Genomic DNA, 12,322 nt, shown 5'->3' with positions numbered 1-12,322 from the left:
AAGGTTTCTGATTTCATTCCGGAGCCCTTCCTTAAAGTAATTAGCCTGATCTTACTCAGTCTTCACCAAATCGGGCACATAAGACATTAGCTCGTTAAAACGAGCCTCATATTCCTCTATTGTCAAATTTCCCTGTTTTAGACTTAAGAATTCCCTCTTCTTCTCCTTTTAATGAAAATGAGTATAATACTGGCCGTCGAACTCTCGCAAAAAATTTGACTAGGTCAAAGGAGTAGTAGAACGAGATTTCACCAAGTTCCACGAAGTACGAGCCCTCTTCTCAAGCAGTTTAGTGGCCACCATCAGTTTCATATCATCTTCTAGTTTCATATCATTAAGTGTTTCCGATACCTAAATGATCCAGTCCTTAGTTGCGGTTGCGTCCAGATCACCAGTAAAAGAAATGCAACCGAGTTGCCTAACCTCTTTAAGTTTCTTAGAAATGGAGACATCAGGTACTTGTGGTGGAACAGGAGGTGGTGGTGGTGGTGGCACTGGAGGTGCGGTTGGAAGAACAGCAAAAGGAGCTTGACCAGCCTGAGCCTGGCCAGTAATAGTAGTGAGAAAAGCTCTCAATGCCTGAACTGCCTCAGGAGACATGGAAGGAACACCAGGAATATTAGTAGATGGTGGAGGAGGTGGAGGAGTCTTAGTATGTTCAGCAGCAGGTGCTGCACGAAAGGTAGACGTAATCGATTCCCCTTCTACAAGATCTGGCTGACGATGTTGAGAATGGCCTCTTCCCCTCCCGACTGATCTAGAGAGAAGTGGGTGCCCACGTCGAGGAGGCATAATGATATATAAGAAGAGACAGAACGAATTTAGACAACTTTACGTTCTCTATGAAATTGTATGCATTCAACTCAGTCTAATCTAACTTGAGGCCACATTGACACTGTAGTTTTTGAAATAACTCTAAAACCAAAAGCTCTGATACCAATCGAAATGTCATAACCCGGTACTCCCTTCGAGCCCGTGATAACCGTCGCGATATCTCGATAGAGATTCATTACCCGGATGTCAACCGAAACCTTGCAAGGCTCTTGCAACAATTTTTACGTCTCCCCTGTGAGCAATAGTTACTAAATAGCATGTTTTAAGGGAATATAAACTATTTTTAAATCAAAACAAATAAAAAGTAATTTCTACCACACAAGGGTATTTTGGTCATTTTTACCCAAAAATTTTGAAACCTAGTAAAAATACAGCATACAATTGAAAAATATACATTTCCTATCTAAAAATAAGTTTAGTAATCTAAATCATCCATTTTAAAATGAGATTATGGCTAATCAAACTAAATAAAAATATTAAGTAAAAGATTTCATTTTCTTATAAAACAATATTTATAGAATCCTGCATAAATAATTTTTGTAGCGTAAATGCAAAATAAATTCATATATATAATAACACACTAAACTAGGTATCCAAAAATATTCTACAATGACATGTGGGCCCCGATATAACCGAAAATATTCAACACTGTAGACCTTCAATTTCTAAGGATGCAGATCTTAAAGCAATCCTCGACAAAATCGACTGTCTACAGACTATCCTAAGCTTGAAATGGGTGAAAAGAAAGAGTGAGTTTTTATAAACCCAGTGATTAAGCAAAATTCATCTATAACATCTAAAGCTGAGTAAATGGAGACAATTAAATCATCTCATCATAATATAATTCATAACATTCAAAACTCATTTCAATTCATATAAAACAATTACATTTCATCAAAATAATCAGCAAGGCTTATGATTCTCTTAAAAACTTGGCTTATGCCAAAACTCATACTCGGGGGCACCTTGGCCCGAGCATCCAACCGAGTCCGTCAAGGTTGTTAAAATGATGTATACACATAAAACATGTTTTTACGTTTTAAAATGTAGTCGTTCCTTGGCGTTAGTTGAGTTTCACCCTCACGTGATGGTTCAGCGTGAAGTGAACTCTAAACATACCTTAGGAGATACCCTTTGCGCCTCTCATACTAAGGTAAAATATAATGGGGTTTACCGTGCCTCTCTAATAGGCTGGTCCACAGAAACCTACCCATTGCAGTAAGCTAATCAATTATCCCACCAAATCAATAAAAATTTCGGTAATATAATATGGCTAATATGATATTACCCAGCTTATGTCACGGCAAAACAAAACAGTTTATATATTCCACACAAAACACAAATCTAGCCATTCATGCCATCACATTGTCATAAGCCACCAATTCAAACCATATATCAAAACACGAGTATATAGTTTCCACTTACTCAATTTCCAAAACCATCATTGAATTGCAAAACAATTTATAGATCTCATTCATTTAACCATCACTTAACTTATAAAACATAAAAATTTACGGTTTAAGTTCATTATTCTTTAAAATCATAAAAACAAGTATAAACTACTTTAGATAGTTAAGATGAACATTTGATTACTCACAATAGCGGGAGTTTGGAGTACTCCTATTCTTGGTCCTCGGGTACGATATCTTTACCCTTATTAGAGGGCTCACCACTTATACATAATACACGACACGTAATTCAATATATTTGTACCAAATTGTTATAAAACTAGTTCAGGCTCTATATGAATGCATGAAATTGAATGAGAATTGTCCAAATAATCACTTAAAGACGGTGTTCTACGTGGGTTCAATTATGATCGGACTGAATTTGTATTCGACCTAACTCGAACTATACATTGTTGAATTAACCAAAACATCCGATTCAACTTCAAATATATTCATTTCATTTCCAATAATCTAAGACACCAAAGCATTACAATGAATTTGATTTTTGACTAACTTCACCATTTTCTGAAATTCATTCTGATTTTGTACTAACATACCAATCAATGTCTACACAGTCTCGTAAATCCATATATATCATTAGGAATCAAATCCAAGTCCATTTTCTAAAGGAACTATACTTTTCAATAACCGGTTTCGATATCCAACATCATAATTCATCAATTCATAGCTAAATAACGTGAATTACAACCAAATCCATCATCAACATGCCCTATAGAAAATTCGGCCAAATGAGGGTGGTTGAAGAACATGTGATTTTCTTGTTTTTCCTTCCAAACATCACAAAATGACTAAAAACACTAGGATATTATGAAATCTAGCAAAATTCATCACCAAAACTTTTCTCTCTAGATTTGGGCAGCAAAGGTTCCCTCTTGAAAACTTGAATTTCAGCCATGGAGAATGAAAAAGAATGCATGGGAAAGGTAGATCATAAGCTAAAATTAAAAAATCTTACCTTACTTTCTTGATTCCTTGAAATCCAACAATTTCTCTTGAATTTTTCCTTCCTAGGGTTTGTTCTTCTCTTTGTCTCTTTGTTCCCTTGCTTGGGCGGCCATAAGAGTGTGAATGTGAGGTTTTTAAGTGAGTTTATATAGGCAATTAAAATAATATTAAAGCTTGACATGTGTCACCATGTGATTGGTCCATGGTTAAAAACTTAACAATTAAGCATTTGCTCAGGACCACATGTAATTTCTTAATTATCCAAAGTATAAAATGATAATAGGTGAAATTCATGGGCTTGACAAGTGTTATGGTGGTGTAAAATTCCAAAAATTCCAATTACGTCCCCATAGGCACATAAAATGACTATTTTGCCCTTATGCTCGAAATGGAAAATTTTCACTTCTAAAATTCAAATCATGCTCCATTTAGTCAAACTTGGTCAAAAATTTCGTCCAACATTCCAATTTTGCCCTCGGGTGGCAAAATGACCATTTTGCCCCTTCATTATGAAAATTCCTAATTTGACTCCAAGTTAATCCTCGAACTCCGAATCATCAAATTAAAACATTCTAAGGTTCAATAACTCTCAAATACATCCTAAAATCTATATTCAAACTAGTTCGAGATTTTAATCGACTTAATTGTACCACTAGGTACAATACCGACTTTTAACGATTCTCCGAGGCATCCAAGTATTCAGACATGCTATCAAGTACATGAATGATATGGCAAGTATATTATAGAGCTAGGCTTGGCAATATAAGTCATAAGTCAATCAAAATATTTCCATGTTAAGTTGTCAATAATATTGGAAAATTTTCCTCTATGTTCTACATGATTATAATGTGTTGTTAAGAGTTAGAAAAGTTTAGTGGTTTTATATTTCAGTGTAGAAAATGGGTAAACGACAATCAATAATCAAAAGATTTTTTCCCCCTTTTCTAATAAACTTTTAATTGGATATTAAGTAATGCAGTTTATTAATTTCTTGTGGAAAAATGAGCACAATTCTTCTTCTCATCCTTAAAGGGTTTTGCATCTAGTTAAGGTATAATTAGATTTCCTACCATTTCTTTGATTTATTACTTGGTCAACAGACAACAGGACAAGAATTTATTCATTGACGGAGAGAAATACAATATTGGGAGATAATATTAGACTAGATCTTGTCTCAATTTTATTTTATGGATATAATCTTAAAACTTCTAGGTCTAAGATTCGAGTTCCATTATGTATGGGTTTTGTCCAACTAATTTTATTTTACTTTGTTTGTTGGCTATTTAGTACTTTTTTATTAGATTTGATTATAATTATTATAATTTCTATTTATACATATAATTTTTTTAAAATTAAAATTTAATATTAACAACCTCAAATATGAGTAAACCAGCACAAACTAACAAATGTACAAAATTTATAATAAAGAGGTGAACTAGCCTTGATCCTTAAATGGTGTATCTGTCACAATAGAGCCCAAAGATAATGAAATTTTCGTTTTCAAAGAAGACTTTTTTTAATGAAACTTGTCCAATCTAAAAACGATAAGAATAAAATTTAGAGGAATTAAGTAAATAGAAAAGCATAACAAGTTACATGGTTCGGCCTTTTACCTACCTCACAGAATTAATGGTTATTCTACTATTAAGAAATTAAAGTCAATAAAATCTCTCTTAATGGTTTTCAAAACCAACCTAAAGACCCTTTGTATACCTTCTCTTAATAGCCTCCCCAGAATACTCACCAGATATACCTTGTCACGGTCCGCAGATCTGTGACTAGTCTAACCTGTATAAATTGTCGAGCTAGTCCACATGAAAGGGTCCATCAGCTTTCGCCTTGGCAGCCAAGCAAAGTATTCTAAGGCAGCTAGAATACTTTCCAAAAATAAAGTTTTCCTTGTTGATTACTTGCTCATCAAATAGGCATAGTTTTAGGACTTTACTTTTCTTATACCCCAAGGAAGTCTGGTTTATATACTTCCATATTTACTTTTACTTGCACACCAAGTTTTGGTCAAGTAGGCTATTATAAATAGCAATCTTAGGAGTCATTATAAGGTAATCAAATCAAGTTTGCCGAATCAAGCATTCTAGCAATTTACTTTGTGCTTAGATCTTAGGTACTTTATTTTTCTCTCATTTGAGTAATAATACTTATTTATTCTCCCCAATTTCTTTCTTCATATTTATTTACTTTACGTTTTCACTCCAATATTCAATAAACATCGTTAAGGCTTGCTTAGTCCTACGAGTACAAGACTACAGCACCGCACGAAACTTGGCTAAAGTTCAAAGCTTGTGACAGTTGGTATCAGAGCAATGCTTTTCAAAGCTAGGTATCACACGGTTTGAAGACTAAAAGAGAAAATGACATCAACTGGTGACCAAACCACATCCCGCTTGAATGCCTTGGTTCTAGATAGTGTGAGCATTGCAAACAAGGAAACTGCACACACACATGTTGTAGAGTGTTACGAGTCTGAAGACATCTTACAAGCACTAGATAATTGATAATTCTATTTTATAGAATTATTTTAGTCCAATTTTGTTATGAAATATTAGCTAGTTCCTCAATTTTCAATTATAATTTACTTATTTTTAGTTGTTTTTATAATTAGGTTACTTTTAAGATAGTTTTTTTAATTTTATGTTATTCCTTTTCATTTGGTTATTATTTATTAGTTTTTTTTAATTTTTGTAAGATTAAAAGTGATTAGGTTTAATTTTGGACAGTGAGATGTTGAAAGACTCAAAATCTGCTTGCATATGATTCAGTATTTTGGCCATATCTCGAGGTACAGAACTCAAAATTATGTTATTCTTAGACCATTGCAAAGATAAGAGACAGATCTACAACTTTTATGAATATCACTTTGCCTAGTTCTGCCTTGAAGATAGAGAAAATCGCGTCGAAATATGGCTGAACGTACTGTGCCGAGAATAGAAATTTGTAAAGACTGATAATTGATTTTTGAGCCTCTTATTACACTTTTAAGCCCAATTAAACCCTAGGTCAACTTAAGGAACTTTAGGTTAAGTCTATTAGTATAAATAGGATATGTTTAACAACAATGGAGACAACCTTTGAAGATTCAAGAAGGTAGAAGTTGAGGCTGAAACTTGGAGATTAAGGGAGCAACTTTTGTTTTGTTTTCTTCCTTGGCTTTTATTGTTCTTGTTACTTGCAATGGTTAAATTTATTATAATGTTATTTGTTTTCGCAATTTATGAGTAGTTAATTTTCTTTTTCTAGGATTACAATTGAACTCACATGTAATCTAAGTTTTTAATCTCTTTCTTACTTATTTTTAATGGGATTTGAATTGTTTATTCCAATTTGTTCTTAATGCTTTTAATTGCTTGGCCACCAATTAAATTGATCTGGGAACCTAAACAAACTTGGGAAAGGGAGTTTAGAGTATACTAAAATTGGGATAGCATATGATCATATTAATTTATTTGCACATAGGATAGGGATACACCTATAGGCCATATGTAGCCAGATTAGAGCCTGAACTTAAAGAGTCTATTTTAATTTCAATTCACATAGAGATATAGTGTTTTGGTTAAAATAGATATTTTTATAAGATGAGTCGAGAGACCTTTATAAATAATTTAGGACTCTAGGTTAGCAATTCACCCCATTGAAATCAGTTAAGGAAGAAAGGCAAGATTTAGATGAAATGTGAGGGATATTGTAATCCTAGGCTTGTTTGATTTGATATTTTCTTAAGTTATTATTATTTTGATTTTCCTTGTTGGTTTAAACTTTAGTTAATTAGTTTAGTTGATCATTAAATTTTGAGTGTTTGGATAAGATTAAATTGTTCTAATTTTAGTACTTAGTGAAGTTTTAGATCAATTCTCTATGGGATCGATACTCTGCTTGCTAATATACTATCTATTCGATATGTACATTTGCATAGTAGGATTTTAACTGACAATAACCGCGTATCTTGCCGTGAGGTATGGAGCAACTTCAAACAGGTTGAAGACAGCGTCAAATAGCTAGGGTTCAATAGTGATAAGCTTCACAAAAGATGGCATAACATGGTGGATTTGTTAATTCACCACAATGTAGGGCTAAATGAATTGATGGCAGACAAATATTGGGAAGACGTGTTGCATGACTTCCTTACGGGGCAAAAGAGATTTGATTCATTGAGTTCTGACACTACTTACACGTCCAACTCAAATTTTATGTGTGTCACAAATAGTGACATTGCATACATAGGAGCCATGTACTTGCATAACATTGGCCAACCGCGAGCCAGAAATCCACATGGCAGAACACATCTTAACTTGGAAGTGTTCTCGAGACACTTGGAGAAAAACTACCTCAAACACACGTACAACGCTTGTGGGGAGCCTAATGAAGACTTATTGTGGTAAGAGACCACAAGGCAATGAGGGCATTGCCTAAATCAAACACATGACTTTCACAATGAAGGCGTTGCGTAAACCCAAAAAAGCACATAACTTCATCGAACATTTTAATTCTCACAACTCTAAGAACTATGACTTTCACAGTTGAATTATCACCTAAAGTTAAATTCCCAACCAATATTTCGTGAAGCAAATCAAGATAATCCTTTTGAAAACATATGTGATTCCAAGGATAACATAATGATCCTTAATGGTAACAAAAATACACTCACCTTTGTTCTCGTTACTTCCATCTACTTTTGTAAGATAATCCCTTCAAATATGTCCATATCTTGAACAATGTCAAATCTAAACTTGCCACCCTTAGATCTCTTACAGTTGATTTGCTCTTCCAAATCTCAACACCATTGTCAAGTCAACTGACTCTCTGCCCGCTCCTTACTTTTCTTTCAAACTTCATAGCATATTAACGTTGCTTGTACTTGCTTTAACATTATTGTATTTTCCCCACAAATTAAAGATTTTACAAATACCTCATAGGAATTCGGAAATGCTGTGAGAAACAACAATGCCTTCTCTTTTTCCTTCACTTTCACATCAACTTTCTTCAAATGATCATTGATTTCGTCAAACTTGTTCATATGCTTCATAAGGTCTCCATTCTCCTTTATCTTCAAGTGATATAACTTTCACCTAAGTTGCAACTTGTTAGAAAGACCTTTCACCAAATAAATCCCCAATAAACTTTCCCTCAACTCTGAAACGAATTCCTCATCAATAACATGGTTAAATATGTTATCCTTGATACAAAGTTAAATAATGCTTACACACCCTTCCTCTAACTTGCCCTTTCAACATCCTTCATGCCATTTAGTTGCCCTTTTTTCTTCTTATTAGCTTTCATAGCTCGAAAATGATTAGAGTTTTGACATGACAAAAAAGATCAAAATTTCTTGTCTAAGTGGTCTTTGAATGATTTTGATGTGTTTTTATGTTTCCTTACTTGATTGACATTTGAACTTGTATTTGAAGTTGCTTTGTGAAAGGAAGAATCTTTTATGCACTTTGAATCTCAGTTCAAGCAAAAGGAATCAATTGCTAAAAAGGGAAACATCGATTCTTGCAAGATTGAATACATAGACAAGTTTCTGTAAGCTAAATAATTGATTCCAATAGTGAAGAAGTCGATTCTTGCAAGTCTAGGTGTACAAAGAATCAATTCATGGAAAGGCAGATGTTGGTTCTTAAAGCTAAAAGAACTGATATCTGGAGAGGAAAGAATCGATTCTCAGATAAGAAGAACTAATATCTCAAGAATGAAGAATCTTTTTGAAAGTAGAAAGCTCTAGAACAAAGAAAAATTGACACCTCAAGAATGAAGAGTCGATTCTCAAACTTTAAAAGTAGCCGTTAGATATGAAAAAGACAAGAACAATGGCTAGTTTCTTCACCAAATCATCCTCAATGGCTCCAAAGCTTCTCAAACTATAAAAAGGATTTCTCCAACACATTTTGGATGAGAGAAAAGCTAAGAAAAGATCATTTGATCAAGAATTGAATGAGATGAAGAAAAAGAGAAAAAAGAGAGAAATACCAAGCCAGAGCAAGTTATTCATATTCTTCCAAAAAGCTTGTGACCTATCTTGTGCTTCAAATTCTTTGTGCTTTCACTCACATGTTTTGTAATCATTCTTTAGCTTTACCAAACTCTTCCTCCATGTACTTAATAAGCCAAACCCACCTTTTAGAGGTATCATTTGTTTTGAACTTGTAAAAGAAAAAGGTTATGCCTAAGCCTTGAAAAGGCAAAAGGTTACTCCTAATCCTTGAAAAGGCAAAGAGTTATGCTTGCTCTTGTGAAAAGGCATTGTAAGGGTTATGCTTGAGCCCATGAAAGGGCACTATTGTAAAGATTATGCTTGAGCCTTGAAAAAGTATATTTCATAGTGGATTTCAAACTCTTCGGTTGGCCAAGAAAGAGGATGTAGGCATTTATGGAGATCGTCAAATCCCTATAAATGATTTGTGTCTTTTCTTTCTTCTCCTTACTCTTAAACTTGTGCATTTTCACTTTACTCTTCACTGCGTCTTACTTGTGCATTTTACTTGGTTGTGAAGAGATTTGAAGATCTGTTCTTGAACTTGCTTTTTCTTAAACTCAATCTTCAAATAATTTTTGACTCACTTTGAAATACTTATGCTTTTGACTTTGGTTTGAAGAGTTTTGAAAATCCACACTTACCTTGCTTTATTCTTTGATTTACTCTGCAAGTTACCTTACACTTTTGATTTATACATTTCACTTTGAAAAGTTTTTGGAATCAGTTTTCACTTATTTGCTCATTTGATTTCCAAATTGTTTTTTACATATTTTAAAGTGAGAGCAAGTTTTGAGAATTTCCCTTCTTCACAAGCTTATACATTTTACTTTTCAGAAATTTTTTGAAACTCACAGCTCACTCTCTCTTCACTTTTATACTTGTATGTTTTCACTTTATTGTGAAGAGATTTGAATTATTGTTTTTAAATTTGTTTTTCAATTCACTTTTCAAGGATTTGAATATTCGTTTTTGAACTTATTCCTTTACTCACACCTCAAATCCTTTTTGATATGTTTGCATATTTTATTTTGAAGAGTTTTTGAAAATTTGTTTTTAACTTGTTTGTTCATTTCTTTTGACTTATTTCAAAGAGAAAACAAATTTAAAAAACTTGTCTTCAAGCTTCAAAGTTTGATTTGTTAGAAAGAATTTCTTTTGAAAATCTAATTCACCCCCCCTCTTGGATATTTTTCTTATCATTATTGAGCTAACACATTCCTAACACTTCCCTAGCAAGGGGCACTTCAAATCTTTCTACATAAGGAGATTTTCATCTTTCTATATCACTGCATGAAACTAGCTTTCCCATCAAACTTTGCAATTGAGAAATTCGTACAACTAGTAACTTTTGACATCCTTATTTAATTTTGATTTACCAAACCTGAAGTTTTGATTCTAGTTTTTTTATGAAAATTAACCCAAAAACGATAAAGATAATGTCAAAGAAATCAAGGAGAAAGAAAAATACAAAAATTTACATGGTTCAACCTCTTACCTAGGTTCATGGAGTGAACAATTCTTCTACTATTAATTAAAGTACAATAAATATATATAATTATAATAATCTGAAAAGTGAGCTAAATATATATTCCTTATATTTCTAAAAAAATTTATATTTTTGGGTTCAATTTAGTCCCTAAATAAATAATTTTTATTCAATTTAGTCCCTGTACCATACTTCTTTCTTCAATTTAGTTCCTCTCTTTTTTTTTGGCAAGATATTTTTTTTCTTATCTGCCACATGGCATTGTAATTTTTAGTCGATTTGGGTGACATAATTATTCTCAAAATTAAGGAACTAAATTGTTGCGATTTTGAGTAGAATGACTAAATTGAAGAAAATGCAAGAGTACAAAGACTGCTGGGATATTTTGACAATTTTTTTTATAATCTTGATGAAGAAGCCACATGCAATAGCTCTTTAATTAAAAGTGTTTGACCTTCAAGGTCATCGCTGTTCGCTATGAATAAGTTGATAAGCAGGCAGGCTGTTCAAGTATTTTCAAGTGCTTTGATTTCGTTGCGCCGGGATTCTTGGCATTGTGTAGCAGAAAGATCATAGCTTTTGAAATTTCGGATGAATTGCTGGGAGCTTTCGTTCCGATTGTTGCCTATTGGATTTATTCAGGGACATGCATGGCCTTGGGGTATTTCGAGAATCACAGACTGCATTCCAAGAAAGACGAGGAGGAGAAGAATTTGGTGTCCAAAGAGGCTGTTATAAAAAATGTTCTTTTTCTTCAAACCATTCAGGCCATGGTGGCCATCGTTTTATATACGGTGACAGGGAATGATGCTGGGGCTTCTCCTAAAGGCCAGACATTGACCTCCTTTCTTGTTATCGCAAGACAGTTTGTAATAGCAATGTTGATATCAGATACTTGGCAATATTTCATGCACAGATATTTCCACCACAACAAGTTTTTGTACGGACACATCCATTCCCAGCGTCACAGACTTGTGGTTCCCTACGCATTCGGAGCATTCTACAACCATCCCCTGGAGTCTCTCACCTTCGACATAATTGGTGGGGCCTTGTCCTACATCCTCTCCGGCATGTCCCCTCGAACGTCGATATTTTTCTTCTCTTTCGCCACCATCAAATCGGTCGATGACCATTGCGGGCTATGGCTTCCAGCTGGAAACCTCTTCCACATCTTCTTCAGCAACAATTCTGCCTACCACGATGTCCACCATCATTTTCATGGTGGCAAATACAACTTCTCCCAACCGTTCTTCACCATGTGGGATAGAATTTTGGGAACATATGTGTCTTATTCAACTGAGAAGAGAGCCCAAAGAGGCTCTCAAGCTAGGCCTAACAGGAGGTGATCAAATCAAATGCAATTTGAGTAAAACGGTTTGGTTTGATTGGTTCATCAATCTAAAAAATATAATCCAATCAATTTATTTAGTCGATTTTTTTATCTTAAAATATTTAGATCGAATGGACTAAAAAATTGAACTTTATTATTTTATATATATTATATTTATATAATATATATTTCTTATTTACTACTTATTAAGTTATTGTCAGAGTTAATTTTATTATCTTTGTTTCATTGAATCTTAGATATTAGAACTT

At 33.6% G+C, this 12,322-nt stretch overlaps 1 pseudogene; it reads left to right on the top strand.

The window, feature by feature from the left end:
* Window positions 1-5,617: 5,617 nt before the first annotated feature.
* On the top strand, window positions 5,618-12,069 carry LOC148761588 (sphinganine C4-monooxygenase 1 pseudogene; annotated as a pseudogene).
* The last annotated feature ends 253 nt before the right edge of the window (window positions 12,070-12,322 follow it).

This window comes from Theobroma cacao, chromosome 7 (assembly GCF_053813885.1).
Source record: "Theobroma cacao isolate CCN51 chromosome 7, ASM5381388v1, whole genome shotgun sequence".
In the NCBI taxonomy this organism is placed as follows: domain Eukaryota; kingdom Viridiplantae; phylum Streptophyta; class Magnoliopsida; order Malvales; family Malvaceae; genus Theobroma; species Theobroma cacao.
The sequence above is the reverse complement of the archived record's forward strand: the minus strand, read 5'-3'. Positions and strand labels throughout refer to the sequence as shown.